At 45.1% G+C, this 15,936-nt stretch overlaps 1 non-coding gene across 1 annotated transcript; it reads left to right on the top strand.

Annotated features, from left to right (window-relative positions):
• The first annotated feature begins 459 nt into the window (after positions 1 to 459).
• LOC117313432 (small nucleolar RNA SNORA57) lies at positions 460 to 594 on the top strand. The gene has a single exon (XR_004527941.1). It is a non-coding gene; the product is annotated as a small nucleolar RNA SNORA57 (small nucleolar RNA).
• Positions 595 to 15,936: the final 15,342 nt, after the last annotated feature.

Below are 15,936 nucleotides of genomic sequence, written 5' to 3'. Positions count from 1 at the left end.
GGAGACCAAGTCACGAAGGGTCTTAGGTTAGTGATAAGAACTTTGGATTTTACTCTGAGAAAGATGAGAAGCCATTGGAGTGTTTGTCCAGGGTTGTTGTGCTAACTCCATAAAACTCATAAGGAGTGGAGAAAAAAGAAAGGGGGAGGCATCCAGAGCTCCTGTGTCCGCCACTCCTGGGCCACTAGGCGCCCCGAGAGACCTCTGTGACTGCATTTTCAACAGCCATTGCCTTGGCTCCCTACATTGTCTCATCCCCAGAGGGGGACAGCTTTTAACCTTAGGGAGAAGCACCTGGGGATGGGAGAGGGTAGTGAGGAAGAAGGACCGCCAGGGCCACATGTTGACTACCATCTCTCCTTGTTGATGCTTGTGCTTTCCACATTGCTTCCATTAATCTCTCTTCTTTATAATCCTGACAACTGTCCTGTCAACAGGCCACCTTAAAAGTGGTCTTACCCTCCTTTTCTTGGCGGGGATCGGGCGTGCGGTCCCGGTCCGCGTAATGTACGGAGGTAGAGGGAAAGGGCTCCAGCCCCCTTGGCGTCATGTCTTCGGTACCAGCAGGTTCTATCCTCAAGCGCCGGGACACAGGGGGAAAAAAAAAAAAGAAAGAAAGAAAGAAAGAAAAAGAAAAAAATGGAAAAAGAAAAATGTGGTCTTGTAGCAAATGTGCCCATGGAGACAGCTGCCCCTCTTCTCTTGGCCCACCAGAAGTTCATCTGCACCCTGTGCCTTCTCCTTGATTACTGAGGATTGCAACCTTGGAGCTTGGAGAGGTACCTTCTTGGGTCAAGGTGCACAGAAGCTTCTCTGCTCTTTCCTCACTTTCTGTTCCCACCATCAACATTCTACAGCTATGGTCAACCGCGTCAAGCCCTACACACCACTTCATTCCATTGTGAGGTAGAGCTGGGAAATAAAGATGTAAGAAAGGAGACCAGGGTGGGGGGGAAGTGGGGAGAAATAAATCAAAGAAATGAGGAGCAGAAGCAGGCATTTCATCCCTGGAGAAGTAGCTCAGGAAGCTCTGCATATGGGAACAGGGGCAGGACTCTGCTTCCCCAATTGTGTCCTATAAAGTCAAGAATGATAGCAGCAGGAACCTCCACTGGAGGGTCCCTGGGGTCAAGTCACAGTGTTCTATCCCAGAGAGCTCAGCCATGGGAGAGAATGGAGCCCTAGGCAGGAAAATTCCTCCTGGTGGGAGAAGCACACTGTGTTCTCCCGCTCCAGAGAAATAACATTTCTCCTCCTTGTCCAATTCTTCCCTTCCTGCCTTGGTTGTCAGACACATCTGAGTGCCCCCCCTCTGCCCTCCCTCCATATCACGTGAAGCTAGGTATGGTTTCTTAGGAGTGGAGAGTTGCAATGACTCAGCCTGGCCACCTGCATCCATTTTCCAGCTCTTTGGCCTCTGGCGCATCCTTGGGGACGGCCTCCACATCACAGAGCAAGATATGCCATCTCTGCCTTTGCTGAATCCATATCCAAGAGGATTTTTCCACGATTTGTCACTTTCTGAGAGGGCTTACATAAAAAGTGTTTCCAGGGCAAAGCAAAAAAATAATCAATGGAACTTAGAGCAATCCTAGGAAAGGCTTGTCCAGTGGAGAAGAGAAAGTTCCCTGCCCCAACTGAATCACTACTCCTGCACGGTCCTGATCCTGCAGGAACCCAAGAGCCCTCGCTCCTATGAGAAGGGCATCCTGGGACCCACACTCCAACCTCTTTCCTCAAGGCAGCATGGAAGTCCTTAGCTCTCGTGCAAAGCTGCCAGGGAAGCAGATAGAAAGTCTCCTCCTGTCTCATTATTCTCCAAGTGCTGATAGCGCTGATTAAACTGACTTCAGCCCAACCTCTTCTCCGAGCTCCAGCCTCATTTCTCCAACTGCCTACTTGACCCACTTGGATGTCTAATAGACATGCCCAAGTCTGGATTTCCTCCTTCAAACTCCAAAACTTCTCTGCTTGCAGTCTCCATCTCTCTGTTAATGGCACTGCTAGTCACACAGTTTCTCAAGCCAGAAACATGGAAGTCATACATGGAGTCTTCCTTGCCTACCACATCTGATCTTCCTGTTCTATATGCAAAATGCGTCTCCAGTGTCATGACATCAGATCTCTCAGCTGAAAGACTGCAATAGTTCTTACCTGGTCTCCCCGCTTCCACGGGGCCCTCTCCAATCTACTGTCCCCATAGCAGCTAGAGTCATCTTTCAAAAATATAAATCAGATCACATCAGCCCTTATCTAAGCCGTTTCCCTTTCTAACTTTTTTACCATGACCAAAAAGCCGTGCATTAATATGTCTCCCGCCTACCTCCCTAGTCTCATTTCATGCCACGTTCTCATTTGCAGTACTTCAGCCGTGCTGCTTTCCATTCCTGGAACACATTTTCTTTCCCATCTCAGGGCCTTAGCATATCTTATTTCCTGCTGCCTGCGCATTTTTGTCCCTCCACCCTATCCTTCAGATCTCAGCTTAAATGTCACTTCCTCGGAAAGCCTACTCCCAACATCCTTTCTAAAGAGGTCTCCCCTCTAATTCCTTGCTGTTCTCTTTTGCTGTCCCATTTATTTCCTATATAACACTTAGCCAGCTAGCGTTAATTATTGTTTACGTGTTTATCATCCATCTCCCCTGCTTTTTTCTGTCATCCCCACAAGAATGAGGCCAGGCCCAGAGGTGGACACATCAGTGACTCCTGCTAAGTGGTGCTGAGGGGACAGAGGCAGGGCACAAGGGTCCCTGAGGGAAGAAACCATGTCTGACTTGTTTATCACGGTGTTCTCATTGCACAGCACAGAAACTGGCAGAAGCATTAACTGAGTGACTGGACGGATGAGTGGGTGGGTGGGTAGGTGGATGAGGGAATTTCAGCCTTGGGCAAAATCTATAGGAACCATGTCCAAGGAAGAGGAAATGATTAGACAGAACGGACCCTGCATCTGCAGGAACCTTACAGACCCAAGTTCAGGGATGTAAACAATGTCATTTCGGTAGCTGGATTGAGAAAGGGACTGTGACAGGTCAGCCTAGAGTGTACTCAGGTGAAACCTGCCTGCATCATGGGAGGGAGAATTAAAGTCAAAAGAACGAAGAATAGAGTCTGCTTTTCTCCTTCTTCACCTTTGACAGAGCTGTTTAGATTCCGGTTAATCCTGTGGGTTGATGATTGTCCTGACCTAGGATGATCCGTAATATTCTGGGACATATTTACATGATAGACTTGACTCTAAAATGTCAGCATCCCTCACTGGTACACTAGGAGATCAGCTCCCTGGGGAAAGGGCTGCTGCACACTGACCCCCAGCAACCCTCACAACCAACAGAAGAGAAACCGAAGGAAAGGAGAGAAGACTCCAATAGAGGGTCTAGTGGGAAGCACAGCCCACGCTAAGCGTTACTAGAATGGGCACACAGAGGAACATGCAGGGCCAAGGAGAGGAGCAAGAGAAGATGGAGAGGGCTCCCTCATTAACCCCGAGCCATGGGTCCCAGCCCAGCTAAAAACGGCATTTCTGATTGGCATCAGTATTTAAGACAGCCAGTACAATAGGCAGAGATGACAGAGATGAGAGGCAAAGTAGACTCAAATGAAGCTAGATCATGGTGCCCAGGGTTTCCTGCATCAGTGGCTGGAGAAATGGACAGCAGTTCAAGGGTTGTAAGTGGATGTGGGGCCCCAGGCAGTCTGGGTTCAGGGAAGTATTACCAAGTGAACTAGGAAGAAGGGACCAAGGTAGGAGCCCAGTCTATGGATATCCCAACACAGCAAAGCAGGAAGAGCCCAACCAGAGGCCCAGCCTGGTGCTCCCCATGCTAGGCGTACCAGTAGGAAGATGATTCCAAGTCCCCTGGAATGGACTGAGGCTGCCATCAGGATTGCCTCAAGCCCTGGCCCGAGCTCAGCCTTGGAAGCGGCCACATCAATGATTGCCGTCATGAGGTGCTGGAGGGACAGAAGCCGGAGCAGCAAGGTGTACGCAACACTGACAGCATCCCAGAAAACATCAGCGTCACTTCTCACACCAAGATGGTGGAATGAAAGAAAAATGTCATTGTCAGGTGCTTTGGTTGACCAGGAGATACCCAATTTCCTTCCCCTGCGGGGTCCTTCAGGAGCTAGCTGTCTAGCCTGGTTTGGGGACTCTCCTCTCTAGCCTCAAGGAAAGGTCTCTCCACCAAAGGCCTTTTTTTTTTTTTCGCGGTACGCGGGTCTCTCACTGTTGTGGCCTCTCCCGTTGCAGAGCACAGGCTCCGGACACTCAGGCTCAGCGGCCATGGCTCACCGGCCCAGCTGCTCAGCGGCATGTGGGATCTTCCCAGACCGGGGCACAAACCCGTGTCCCCTGCATCGGCAGGCGGACTCTCAACCACTGCGCCACCAGTGAAGCCCCTCACCAAAGGCCATTTTATGGCTCGCTAGTTTGAGCCAGGACTCAGGAGAAAGAGGCACCTCCTCCCTGCCCTGCCCTGGCCTTCCCTTCATTCTGTCTTAAGAAGTAGCCTCCAGGTAAAGTAGACAAGAATAAGGGGCCATCCTTCCCCCAGGAGCCTCACAGCTCTGTGAGAGATCATCCTATCCGGGACCTATGACACACACCTTCTGGTAGCTTCCCCAAGGGTTGCAACTAGCCACACCACTGGTGTTTGGCTCCCAGCTCACTCCAAGGTCTGCCAACAAAATTCTCTCTAATCAACACTGCTCATTCTGGAGCTGCTCCCACGGGGAAACAGCATGGGCAGAGTCTATTTCACAATCATTGGCTTCGCATCAGGACCAAAGGAACAGGGTGTAGTGGAAAGAGCACTGGGTTGGGAGTTAGGAGTCTGGATTTAGCCCTGCTTCCGACACTCACAGGCGAGCCTCCCTGTCCTGTCTCACTCACAATGGTACAGTGGGTGGAGGAGAAGCTGTCTGTGATGTGCATCTTACTGTAAGCACTTTTCGTAAGAAGAGGCCCAAGCCAGGGTCGGCTCCCCTTCCCCCAATTTACACAGGTGACCCTGATCCCTGGCCATAGATGATTTTATCAAGAGTGAGCCTGTCCCCTACCAGGCCCAGTGAACACCTTTTCTCAAGGAATCTGGAATTGGGGAAGCAAGAGAGAGAAAAGGAGGCTCATGTGAACTCAGGAGCAGTGGGAAATCGTGTTTTCTCGCCATGCAGTCTGGAGAGCAGAGATATCCAACCTGCAGTGAGACCGGAAAATGAGAAAGATATGCAGGAACTGGCAGCCATGAGGGCAAGGAGAGCTGTGTGCACTTTTAGCTCTGGGTTTCAGGGCTCCCTGAAGCCCAGATGTATCTTTTTTTTTTTTTTAAGGTGGCCTTTAAAAATGGGTCCTGGGACTTCCCTGGCGGTCCAGTGGTTAAGACTCCACACTTCCACTGCAGGAGGCGAGGGTTCAATCCCTTGTCGGGGAACTAAGATCCCGCATGCTGCATGGCACGGCCAAAAAAATTAAATAAATAAAAATTAATTAATTAATTTTTTTAAAACCACTAAAAAAAAAAAAAAAATGTCCCTCCCAGATCCCAAGTTTCCAGACAGCTTCTGAGTGGTGAGTGCTGACAGGGGCTGTCATGGGTCCCGCTCATCACTGCCCTCCGGGAGGCCAGGGCAGGCGCTGGTTCACATTTGCATTTCACCCCCGCCCTGTGCTTTGGCCGCAGAAGATGCTCCATCAATTTTTGTCAGGTTAAGACAGATGGAATCCAAAGACATCCATTCCTCTGTGAGGGATGCTCCCTGGAGCCAGGCTGGCAGCTGTCCCTTCCTGTGCAAGGTTGTCTTTGGTGCCAGCCTCACGGCCAGTCCCATGGAATCCATGACCTGCCCGAGCCCTTCCGGCCCTGCAGCCCATGACCCTGTGTGAGCCCAGGACTCACCCCCAGTGCAGCTAGCCCACAGCTTCCCAGGTTTTATTTTCATCAACCCAACTGGAAAATTGGACTGCGTTCAGGATTGTGCTGAAAACCAGATGCTGGAGCTGGGCTCCGGTTTCCTAGATAAACACACTGGAATAATATGCATCTACCCATGAAATGCTCTCTGTGGCGGCACGTGGCAGCTCTCCAGAAGAAAGAAAAACAGTGTCAAAGCTCCATTTGAGGCTTCTCACTCCCCCTTCCTGGCCAGAGGCTGGTGAAAATAGCCAAGTTTTTTGTTGGCCCCATTGCCGGCCAGCTCCCTCTCTGCTGGCTCTCCTCACCCTCTCCCCATCTCTGGCCGGGAACATATCAGCTTCTAAAAAGAATGTCAAGCCTTCCCCAATTCCCCTGTCTGGATGAAGGCCCTTCTTCTGAGCTCCCAATGCACTCTGTGGACCCCCATCCTCCAGCAATGAGAGAGTCCTGTGATTGTGTGGCTCATCTGATTCCTCCAGAACCACTCAGAAGCTCCTTGACATGAGGGAGGGAGCCTTGTTCTCTCTGGCCCAGGGTTGGTGAAGATAGTTGTTAATGTTGCTGAATGAATGAATCAGAAGAAGTCACACCAGCCACGCGTGAAGGAGGCTTGGGTTCCGGAATGCTCTTGAGGTCTGCTTTTCTCTGCGTGAGTGTTTTCACTCATCCAGTGCTCACTGAGCTTTCACTTTGCAGCAGACCCCATGCTTGGTGTGGGCGTAGCAGGGATGATAGCAAATCCCTGCCCTCAAAGAGTCCACCATCTGCTAGAGGAGATGGACCCAAGGGATGTGGTAGCTGCATGAGGTTTTCTTTCCCCCTCGTCAACTTCTTTCCTACAGATAACCCTGCCTCCTCCTTTGGGGAAGGCTTGTCTCTAGATAGTCACAGTAGAGTGGTAGAAACTCTGTCAGCACAAAAAACCCAGGCTACAGGAGGCAATCAATATTAGAAAGAGGATGACTTATTTTATGGATGTTTCTCTCTGCTGATTTTTAAAGACATTAAGACCTGAAGACTTCAGGATATAATGCCACAGCTCTGGAATGGAGTTAGGACCCTGGGGGAGGCCAAGGAGTAGAGAAATGAAACAGGATCATAGGGAGGTGAAGAGAACAAAGGGAACACTCCCATTTGCCCATCTAAGGCTACTTCTGTAAGGACCGATGAATGATTTGATGAGACAATTAAATCTTTTGCTGAATCTCCTGGACTCTACAGGTGTACATGAACCCCTGAGAGTAAGAGGTACTTCTGGCGGTAGACTGTACCCACTCTACACTCCACCTGGGTGTTACAAGAATAGTCCAAGAGTTACAGAGATACTTCAATTCTGGCATAACTGGGAACGAACAAAGGCCTGTATGTAGGAGCAAAAAGAAGGGGGGCAGCTTTTTAGGGGAGTCATGCCCTCATTCAGGAATATGTATGGTCTGACATTTGGGTTCAAGTCCTACCGTTGTCCTCCTTGTCCCCTCTGGACCTTGGCCCCTCTGGACCTCAACTGCTCAGGTGAGCGGTAAACATCCTATCACACTGTGCACTGGGGAGCAATGTGTGAGAATGAGCACATGGTTTTGCAGGATTGCCAGGGGAAGCACAGTTACAAGCCCAGCTGTTGTTGTTGTCAGGGACATTTCCTTTTGACCCACGCACGTAACTGCAGTTCTGCTCCAGTCCACACGGTGTTTCTGTGTTCTGAGGACAGTCAGATCCCAAAGTGGCATTCAACCACTGCCCCCTGTCCTGGCCCTTGGCCCCTGTCATTAGCCAGGAAAGAGGTCAGATCTTCTTCCAGGAGAGTAGGGAGAGCAGAGCAGATTTCTCAGTAACCTCACCATTTGATATAAAAGCAAGTAAATAGCAAAAAAGACTTGATATAGACAATAAAATGTAATCACATAAATGCAAATTAGGTAATTCCCTTTTTTATGTGGAAAGGGAATTAAGTGTTTAAATTAAGAAGACTGGGACTTCCCTGGTGATCCAGTGGGTAAGACTCCGTGCTCCCAATGCAGGTGGCCAGGGGAACTAGATCCCATGTGCATGTCACAACTAAGAAGCCCGGGTGCCGCAACTAAAGATCCCACATGTTGCAATGGGGATCCTGTGTGCCGCAACTAAGACTCAGTGAAGCCAAAATAAATAAATATGTATATAATATATATTTTTTAAAAACGGTGTAAAAGGCAAAGGGAAATTCTCCTTTGCCTAAATAAATAAATAACACTGAAATCAGCACAATTATGGTGGCAGCTGTAAAGACCACTTTTATTTATAAATGACAATGACACCGTTTTTAGTGTACTTCAGACTTCTGTGTGACTGCTTTTCTAGGAACTACAGCATTTGCTTTTGTTCTAAATAAATGACAGCTTCTATAGTAGGACTCAGTTGAGAGCCAGGAGGCACTGAGACTCCCAGAATCTGGGAAATGGGTGTCCTGTTCTGATAGAGGGAAACAGAGGTACACAAGAGAACCACTAAGCCACTTCCATTTCAGCATCTTCCAATGGCCTGTGTATATCCTTTATCCAATTTTCTAATAGCACTTTTTTCTTTTATACAGGCTTATGTTTGCTATATATATTTTATGAATCTCAACATTTTGTTATATACTGATATATACTGCAAATTCTCCCCCAACTCTACCATTTTTTTTTTTTACTACCTTCTTGATCCATGTGTTCATGAGTTCACTGTTTGGACCTGTTGACTTTTCTCAAGGAGAGAAACTGTGAGACAAACCCAGAGACGAAAACTCAAAGAGGGAAAACTCAAAAGGGAAGAATTAGAGACTGAGAAAGGGAGAGCAGAGGCTCAGAAAGGTGGCCAGGGGCTGAGAAGAGGAGAGTCAGAGAAAGATAAGAACTAGAGAGTGGGGGACAGAGCTCCAGAGTTTCCTTTGTGTTTGTAATCTGTTTATGGTGTCTTAGCTTGCACAAAAGTTTTCAATATTATGTAGTCAAATTTGCCAGCCTCTTCCAGGTTCTAAATTTTTGTCTTACTTAGAATGGTCTTCCCCACCCCAAGATTTAAAAAATACTCCCATATATTTTGTTCTAAAATGTTTTAATTTTTGTTCTTTAGTATTACTTCCACAACTGAATTTTATTTCTGTATATGTGTGGGATAGGGATCTAACTTAATTCTTTTCTAAATGGATATCTAATAACACCACCTATTATATAATTGACCCTATTCCCCTCCCTTTATCCTCTTATCTGAAATATTCATCATATGCTAAACTCACACATATAGATGACTCTGTTTCTGGACTCTCTATTCTGTTCCATTGAATTACTTGTCTATTCCTATGCCAAAACCACAATGTTTTAATCATTGTAGCTTTATAGTATATTTTGATATTTGATAGGGCATATTCTTCGCCATTGTTCTTTTTCAAAATGTTCTTGGCTAGGCTTGTGTCTTTTCTCTTCCAGGTGAACGCAAGAGTCTGTGGTCAAATTTCATAAAAAGTTAAGAACACATCAAATACTCTGTTTCTTTTTTTTTTTTTTTTTCAAATACTCTGTTTCTAAATGTTCCTCCTTTTCCAGTTACTAATGTGTTTTTCCTCCACCCATCCCCACCTCCTGGAAGCAGTACACATGGTCATCAGCAAGACACTCCCCAAATTCTAAGAATTAAACTATTAAAATCTTCACATTCTCAATAAAATTAGAAACATGTAAAAAGCTATAATCATAGACTATTCCTGGGATCAGGAGTAGAAAGAGCAGAATCTAATTAAGTAGGTTTAACAAATTATTTTTTAAATAAAAAGAAGGAATCATCATAAAGGGTATTGGTCAGTGATACAAGTACAGTAAAAAAAAAAAATATGAGCATAAATGGAAACAGAAAGAGTACCCAATTTATGACTCGCTACAATACAGGGATGGAGAGGGTGTAGCATGTGCTACCTGTGCTCCACTTCTAACCCATTAACACCATCCATTTTGGTGCCCATCAAACCATCTTCTAACTGCCTCACCTGTGTCCTTTGACCTGAGGACTTTCTCTGGCCACCAGGCTGGAAAATAAGTGACATATCCATACACACAGTACGCTGGATATGTCAGCCAGTTAACTACTTAACTCCACTCTGTGGTCAGAAACATCACTCAACCAATGACTTATGATAGTTGATGGATAAAGAACCTGCATCTCTTGCCCCTGGGGTGGGTTAACAATGAGATGCACATTGTACACTGCTTCTCAGAGTCCCCAGTAAGATTAAGTTCCAGTTGCCCACCATGGTAACTTGTTTGATCACATGCTTGTACTGGCTTCCTTCCCTTCCCCATTTCATTTCCCCACTCTGCTACCACTGATTCTGGGACCACCTCCCAAATAAACTACTTGCACTCAAATCCTTGTTTCAGGGTTTGCTTTAAGAGGGACCCAAACAGAGAGGGTCAGCTTCTGAACCCAAGATTTTAACCTATCCAGCTTCAGTGGCAGTTTTCCCCCCATCCTAGACATGAGGGGAATGACTGGTCAGAACCTCTTGCCATGAAAACTCGCCATCATAAAACTATCTCCCCTTATTCTGAGTCCCAACTCACCAAGCAACCTTCTGATTATGATCTGGCTTCCAGATGGTTTTTCTATAGAAAAAGAAGGGATACTGACTGAAAGCAGCAAATGCCAGGCCCCCAAAGAGCTTTATTTTCTCATTGCCAATGAACACCTGGAAAGTAGGTGAAACTTACTTTCACCTACAGTGAAACCCTGTTCTGAGTGAGATGGACCACCCTCAGTATTGACAAAATTGCATTTCCAAGACTGCCAGGCTGAAAACCAGACTCGGGGCCAAGGTGACTTCCCCAAGTAAAGGCTGTTTTATGAAGAGCCTAATGGAAGCCAATCAGCCTCTCCTGCCAGTACCTGACCTGCCCATACACATTTTTACAGGCTTTAGTGGCAATGTTCCACGCCTATTGAGTGAAGCAATAGATGGAATCACATTTTTTCAAAGCTTTCTGTTCACTCCTGGCAGGAAAATCTCTGTACACCCTCAAGTATTTTAGTTTCCAGGGTGTTCACAGCTCCAGGACATCCATTTCCAGTTAGACTTCTCTCTTCTACCTGAGTCATTCTAGACTGCTGGTTATGGGCATGATAATCATAATTCTGAATGTTCTGGAACATCCCAGATTTCAAATATTCTGAACATTAGCTTTAAAACATTAGCATATCCTTGAAATGATAAGATTTCAGTGTCCAACTAACCTCTCCCATATTGCATTAGCACTGGGAAGTAGCCCAAAACAATTTTTGTAAGATGATGTATCCTTGATGTTGATTTCGATCTGAAAATCCTGTTATAGAAGATTCCTGAGCTATTACACACACGCAAATCCCTGAGCTGTTTCTAACTCAATCAGTCAGGCTCTTATAATTAGCCAAAGTAATACTTTATTCAGACTAATTTCATATTCCTTTTTATATATTGTTTTGTGTATCCTAAAGAATAAAACCTCTTGAATCGAATCTCCCTTACAACAAAGTGAATATCTTAAGAAAGAAAGAAGAAATAACAAGAGAAAGACAAGCCATCATTCACAGAACACCAGTGGCCCCGTGGCCCCGTTGAGATGGGGAGATCTGGTGGTTGCTGTGGAGCTGTCCACCAGGCAGGTGCTGACAAGAGTTGAACAGGGGCTGCCCTCCTCAAGAGTTGTGAAAGAGCCCCATCCTCACCCCAGCCATCACCCCACCCCCAAAGATATGTGAAAAACTATTAGAATGTAGGGAAACAGGCCATGTGCCCTGATTGGGGTAGAGAAGACAATAATTGGTTTGCAGAGTCTTCTGAATCTTCTCCACTCAACTCCAGACATAATATCTGTCCAGGATTCCTTTTCCCTGATTGTAAACATTCAGTGCAGTGGCTGCTGTAGATGCCTCCAGGGGGTCTTGTAGTCCCTACGTTGCTAATTCTGGCAAATTTAATAGGAAAATGGGACTACCTGCTGGAGACAGAGAGGTTGTGGCCCCAATCCCTATCTCACACCCTGACATTACCCTTCCTTCTCCAACTTCCAAATCAAGAATGAGGGCCTGAGGCCCTACCACCTCTCCTTATTTAATAGGGCTTGGAGAAAAATATTGCCTGCCTTTGAAGTGGTGCGTTGGATGTGTGCGACAGGCTGGCTGGCACTGAACAAGTCACTCTTCCCCTCTAGGCTTGGTCTCATCATATGTAAAATGGGGAAATGTCAGCGACTCAAAACTCTTTTCTTGTCTCCCTGTCCTTGGCCATGTTCCCTCAGTTACATGCCTCCCTGGCAGGCTATTCACAGCCTTTTTGCAAAAAGTTTCTGCAACTCAAGTTCTCCATCACTGAAGACTCCTGACATGAGCTCTGGGAGCAGGGGCCTAGTATAGGACCACCATGGGTATCAGATGAGCATGAAAGACTTGGTTCTGGAGTATATGGGGTGGGGGAGGGTGGTAAGGGCAAGGAAACCCCAAATGTTAGGGAACTCCAGAAGCTTGTCTCCTCTTCTTTAAGATAATCCTTCATTTTTAAAACAATGATACATTTAAGGGACTTCCCTGGTGGCACAGTGGTTAAGACTCTGTGCTCCCAATGCCAGGGGCCTGGGTTTGATCCCTGGTCAGGCAACTAGATCCCACAAGCATGCCGCAACTAAGAAGCCCACATGCTGCAACTAAGAGTTCGCATTCCACAACTAAGGAGCCCGCTTGGCACAACTAAGGAGCCAGCAAGCTGCAACTAAGGAGGCTGTGAGCTGCAACTAAGGAGGCTCTGAGCTGCAACTAAGATCCAGAGCAACCAAATAAATAAATACTTTTTTTAATGATACATTTTTTAAAATTTTATTATTGAATTATAGTTGATTTACAATGTTTCAGATGTACAGCAAAGCAAAGTGATTCATTTTATATATATATAATATATACTACATATGTATTACATATTCTTTTTCAGATTCTTTTCCATCATAGGTTATTATAAGATATTGAATATAGTCACCTGTGCAATACAGTAGGTCCTTTTTGGTTATCTATTTTATATATAGTAATATGTATCTGTTAATCCCAAATTCCGAATTTATCCCTCTTCCCCTTTCTTTTTGGTAACCATAAGTTTGTGTTCTTTTTTTTTTAATTTTAATTTTATTGGAGTATAGTCAATTTACAATGTTGTGTTAGTTTCAGGTGTACAGCAAAGTGATTCAGTTATACATATACATATATTCATTCTTTTTTAGATTATTTTCTCATATAGGTTATCCCAGAATATTAAGTAGAGTTCCATGTGCTATACAGTAGGTCCTTGTTGGTTATCTATCTTATATATCCCATAAGTTTGTTTTCTATGTCTGCGAGTCTATTTCTGTTTGGTAAATAAGTTCATTTGTATCATTTTTTTAGATTTCACATATAAGTGATATCACATGATATTTGTCTTTCTCTGTCTGACTTACTTCACTTAGTATGATAATTTCTAGGACCATTCATGTTGCTTCACTTAGTATGATAATCTCTAGGTCCATCCATGCTGGTGCAAATGGCAGATACATATTTATTATAACAAATTCAAATAATAGTGAAAAGCACAAAGAAGTTATTCAAAAATCTTCAAAATCCCTTCACCTCAAAATAATCAAAATAATCATAGCTAACATAAGTAAACATGATTGCAGATATTTCTTTCTATAGATGTACAGAGAGAAGGATAGATAGGCAGGTAACTAAGAAGGGAGAGTGGTTGGATGGATGGGTGGATGGATGGATGAATATTAATGAAATAGTCAGTTAAGGGAATCACCCTTCACATACTCTTTAGTAAAAGGTATAAAATGCTGAAGTAAAGCTAATGGAATTACCTACCTTCATTTATTCTCCACAGGAGATATTTCTCAAAGATACCTCTAAGGTTAAGAAAACACATTATGAAAAAAATTAAGAGACTTGAATCGCTATGCGTTTTTTTTTTAAACAAGCTTCAATTTTAAACAGTATCAATGGATTGGCTGCTATCAAAGGTAAGGAAATTAACACGCTTTTGTTTCATCTCATTTCCACACCCCCCACTTCCCGAATATTATGAGCAATACTGTTTTCTTTTTCTATTTTTGTCTCTTAATATGAGTCATTGTCAGTGCATATGATCAGGATTAAATGGTGCATGTAATAGAGAAATGTGATGACATGGATTTCTATTACAGACAACAAAAAATAACCAAAAAAGAGAAAAATTAATTTTTTATTTGCCTACGTCAGTGCAATAATAATTTCAACTATTGATGTGAACCACTGACCTTGTGTGTGCCTAATAACTATGTATCACAAGAGTAATTATATATGATTGTCTTCAGATGCCAGATTTTTAAAATAGTAATAAAATTAAATGAGTGGTCAAACTGGATTACCTCTAAGCCTTTTGCAGCGCTATGACTTTGCCCGGAGGGATCTTCATCTGAGTTCAGAAGAGACTTGCCCTGTCTCAGAGCAGAGCCAGACTTGAGAATAATAACAATCTCTAACATTACTCAGCACTTACTGACTGCCAAGCACAGGGTTATGAACTTCACATAGATTGGCTCATTTAATCTCCCAACATTCCAATGAGGGTCATGCTATATTCTTAATTTTAAAAGTGAGGGAACTGAGGCAGAGTGGTTAAGTAATGCTCAAGATCCCACAACTAGTAAGTAGGTAACCCTAGATTCAAATGCTCTTCAGGGTAAATAGCAGAGCTGGAATATGAAAACTCCCCCAATCTCAGTAACTCACTAGCTGTGTGGCCTTGGGCTAATCACTCATCCTCTCTGGGCTATAGTGTCTCCTATAAACTAGGGACTAATAAGGACTTCCCTGCCTGTCACCCAGGGCTTCACTGGGGATCAAATGAGCAGTGCCTGGAAAACAGCTTCCTAAAGCAGCATTACCACCTTCCTCCCTGCCAGAACTCAGCGTGGCACGCAGCCGGCGGCCTTGGTCAGGACTCAGGCAGGAATCAGCCTCTGCTGATGAGAAAAACATTACCCCGAGGCCACAAAAACAAAATAGTCCTCCTGCCAGAAGACAGTTACATGGGGTAGGCAAGGAGTTCCGATGGCCGTGAACACTTTACAAAGTTCATGTTCAGGGTGAATTCCAGCAGGACACTATTTGTACGTTGGGTTCATTGTCAAACTACTATTTGACAGGAGAAGGCATTGCATGGAAAGAATGTCAAGAGGGCTCCTGGCTATTGTCTCCACTCCCTTAGGCCAGATCTTTTTCCTCGGGTCCTGAGCATTCATCCTGCCCTGGAGCAGACACGCTTGTCCTGGCCCAGCCATCAACCTGCCTCTCCAGATGTGATGCCTAAAAGGTGAGGGCCAGAGGGAGGTCATTTCAAAACCTCAGTCCTCATGAAGAAAGAGGCCACCAGGCTGGCCTTCTGAGCCACAGAGGCCCCGGGAGGCAGGAGAGCTGACCTCTGGCCCTGACTCAAAACCATGACCTTGAGCAAGCCCCTTGTCCCCTCAGGAGTTTTGTTTTTCTATCCATAATACAAGGACGCACTCCCAGGGCCCTTCTAACTCTGCATTCTCATGCTGGTTATTCTGGGGAGAGGTGCAGCATGGATATGACTGGCTGTGATTTATCCGGGAGATTTCCAGACAAAGGAATTAAGCAAGAATCTGGAGACCAAAAAAACACTCAAGTTTTGCATCCTTAATCTAAAACTAGTTTTATCCCTGAAACATACTATTTGTTGTAGCCAATTTGCATTACTGTACACAAAACTTTTAGCATCTATCTTTCAGACTGGAAAGACCCACATGATATAAGTAAGCTCTATCCTGAGTTTTCAGAATGATAAAGCACAATTAATCATATTAAGAAGATACATTTGATAAGCAAGAATCTGGAGACCACAGACTACGATAAACTGCAGTTTAAGAACTCTGGCTGACACTGTAAAGTCATAAAGCCACAGCAGTTGGTCTATAGGGCAGAGGAGAAGACAGTACTGCTGAGGAGCATCT

Source organism: Tursiops truncatus, chromosome 8, assembly GCF_011762595.2.
Source record: "Tursiops truncatus isolate mTurTru1 chromosome 8, mTurTru1.mat.Y, whole genome shotgun sequence".
Classification (NCBI taxonomy): Eukaryota; Metazoa; Chordata; class Mammalia; order Artiodactyla; family Delphinidae; genus Tursiops; species Tursiops truncatus.
This window is presented reverse-complemented; position numbering and strand designations above follow the sequence as displayed.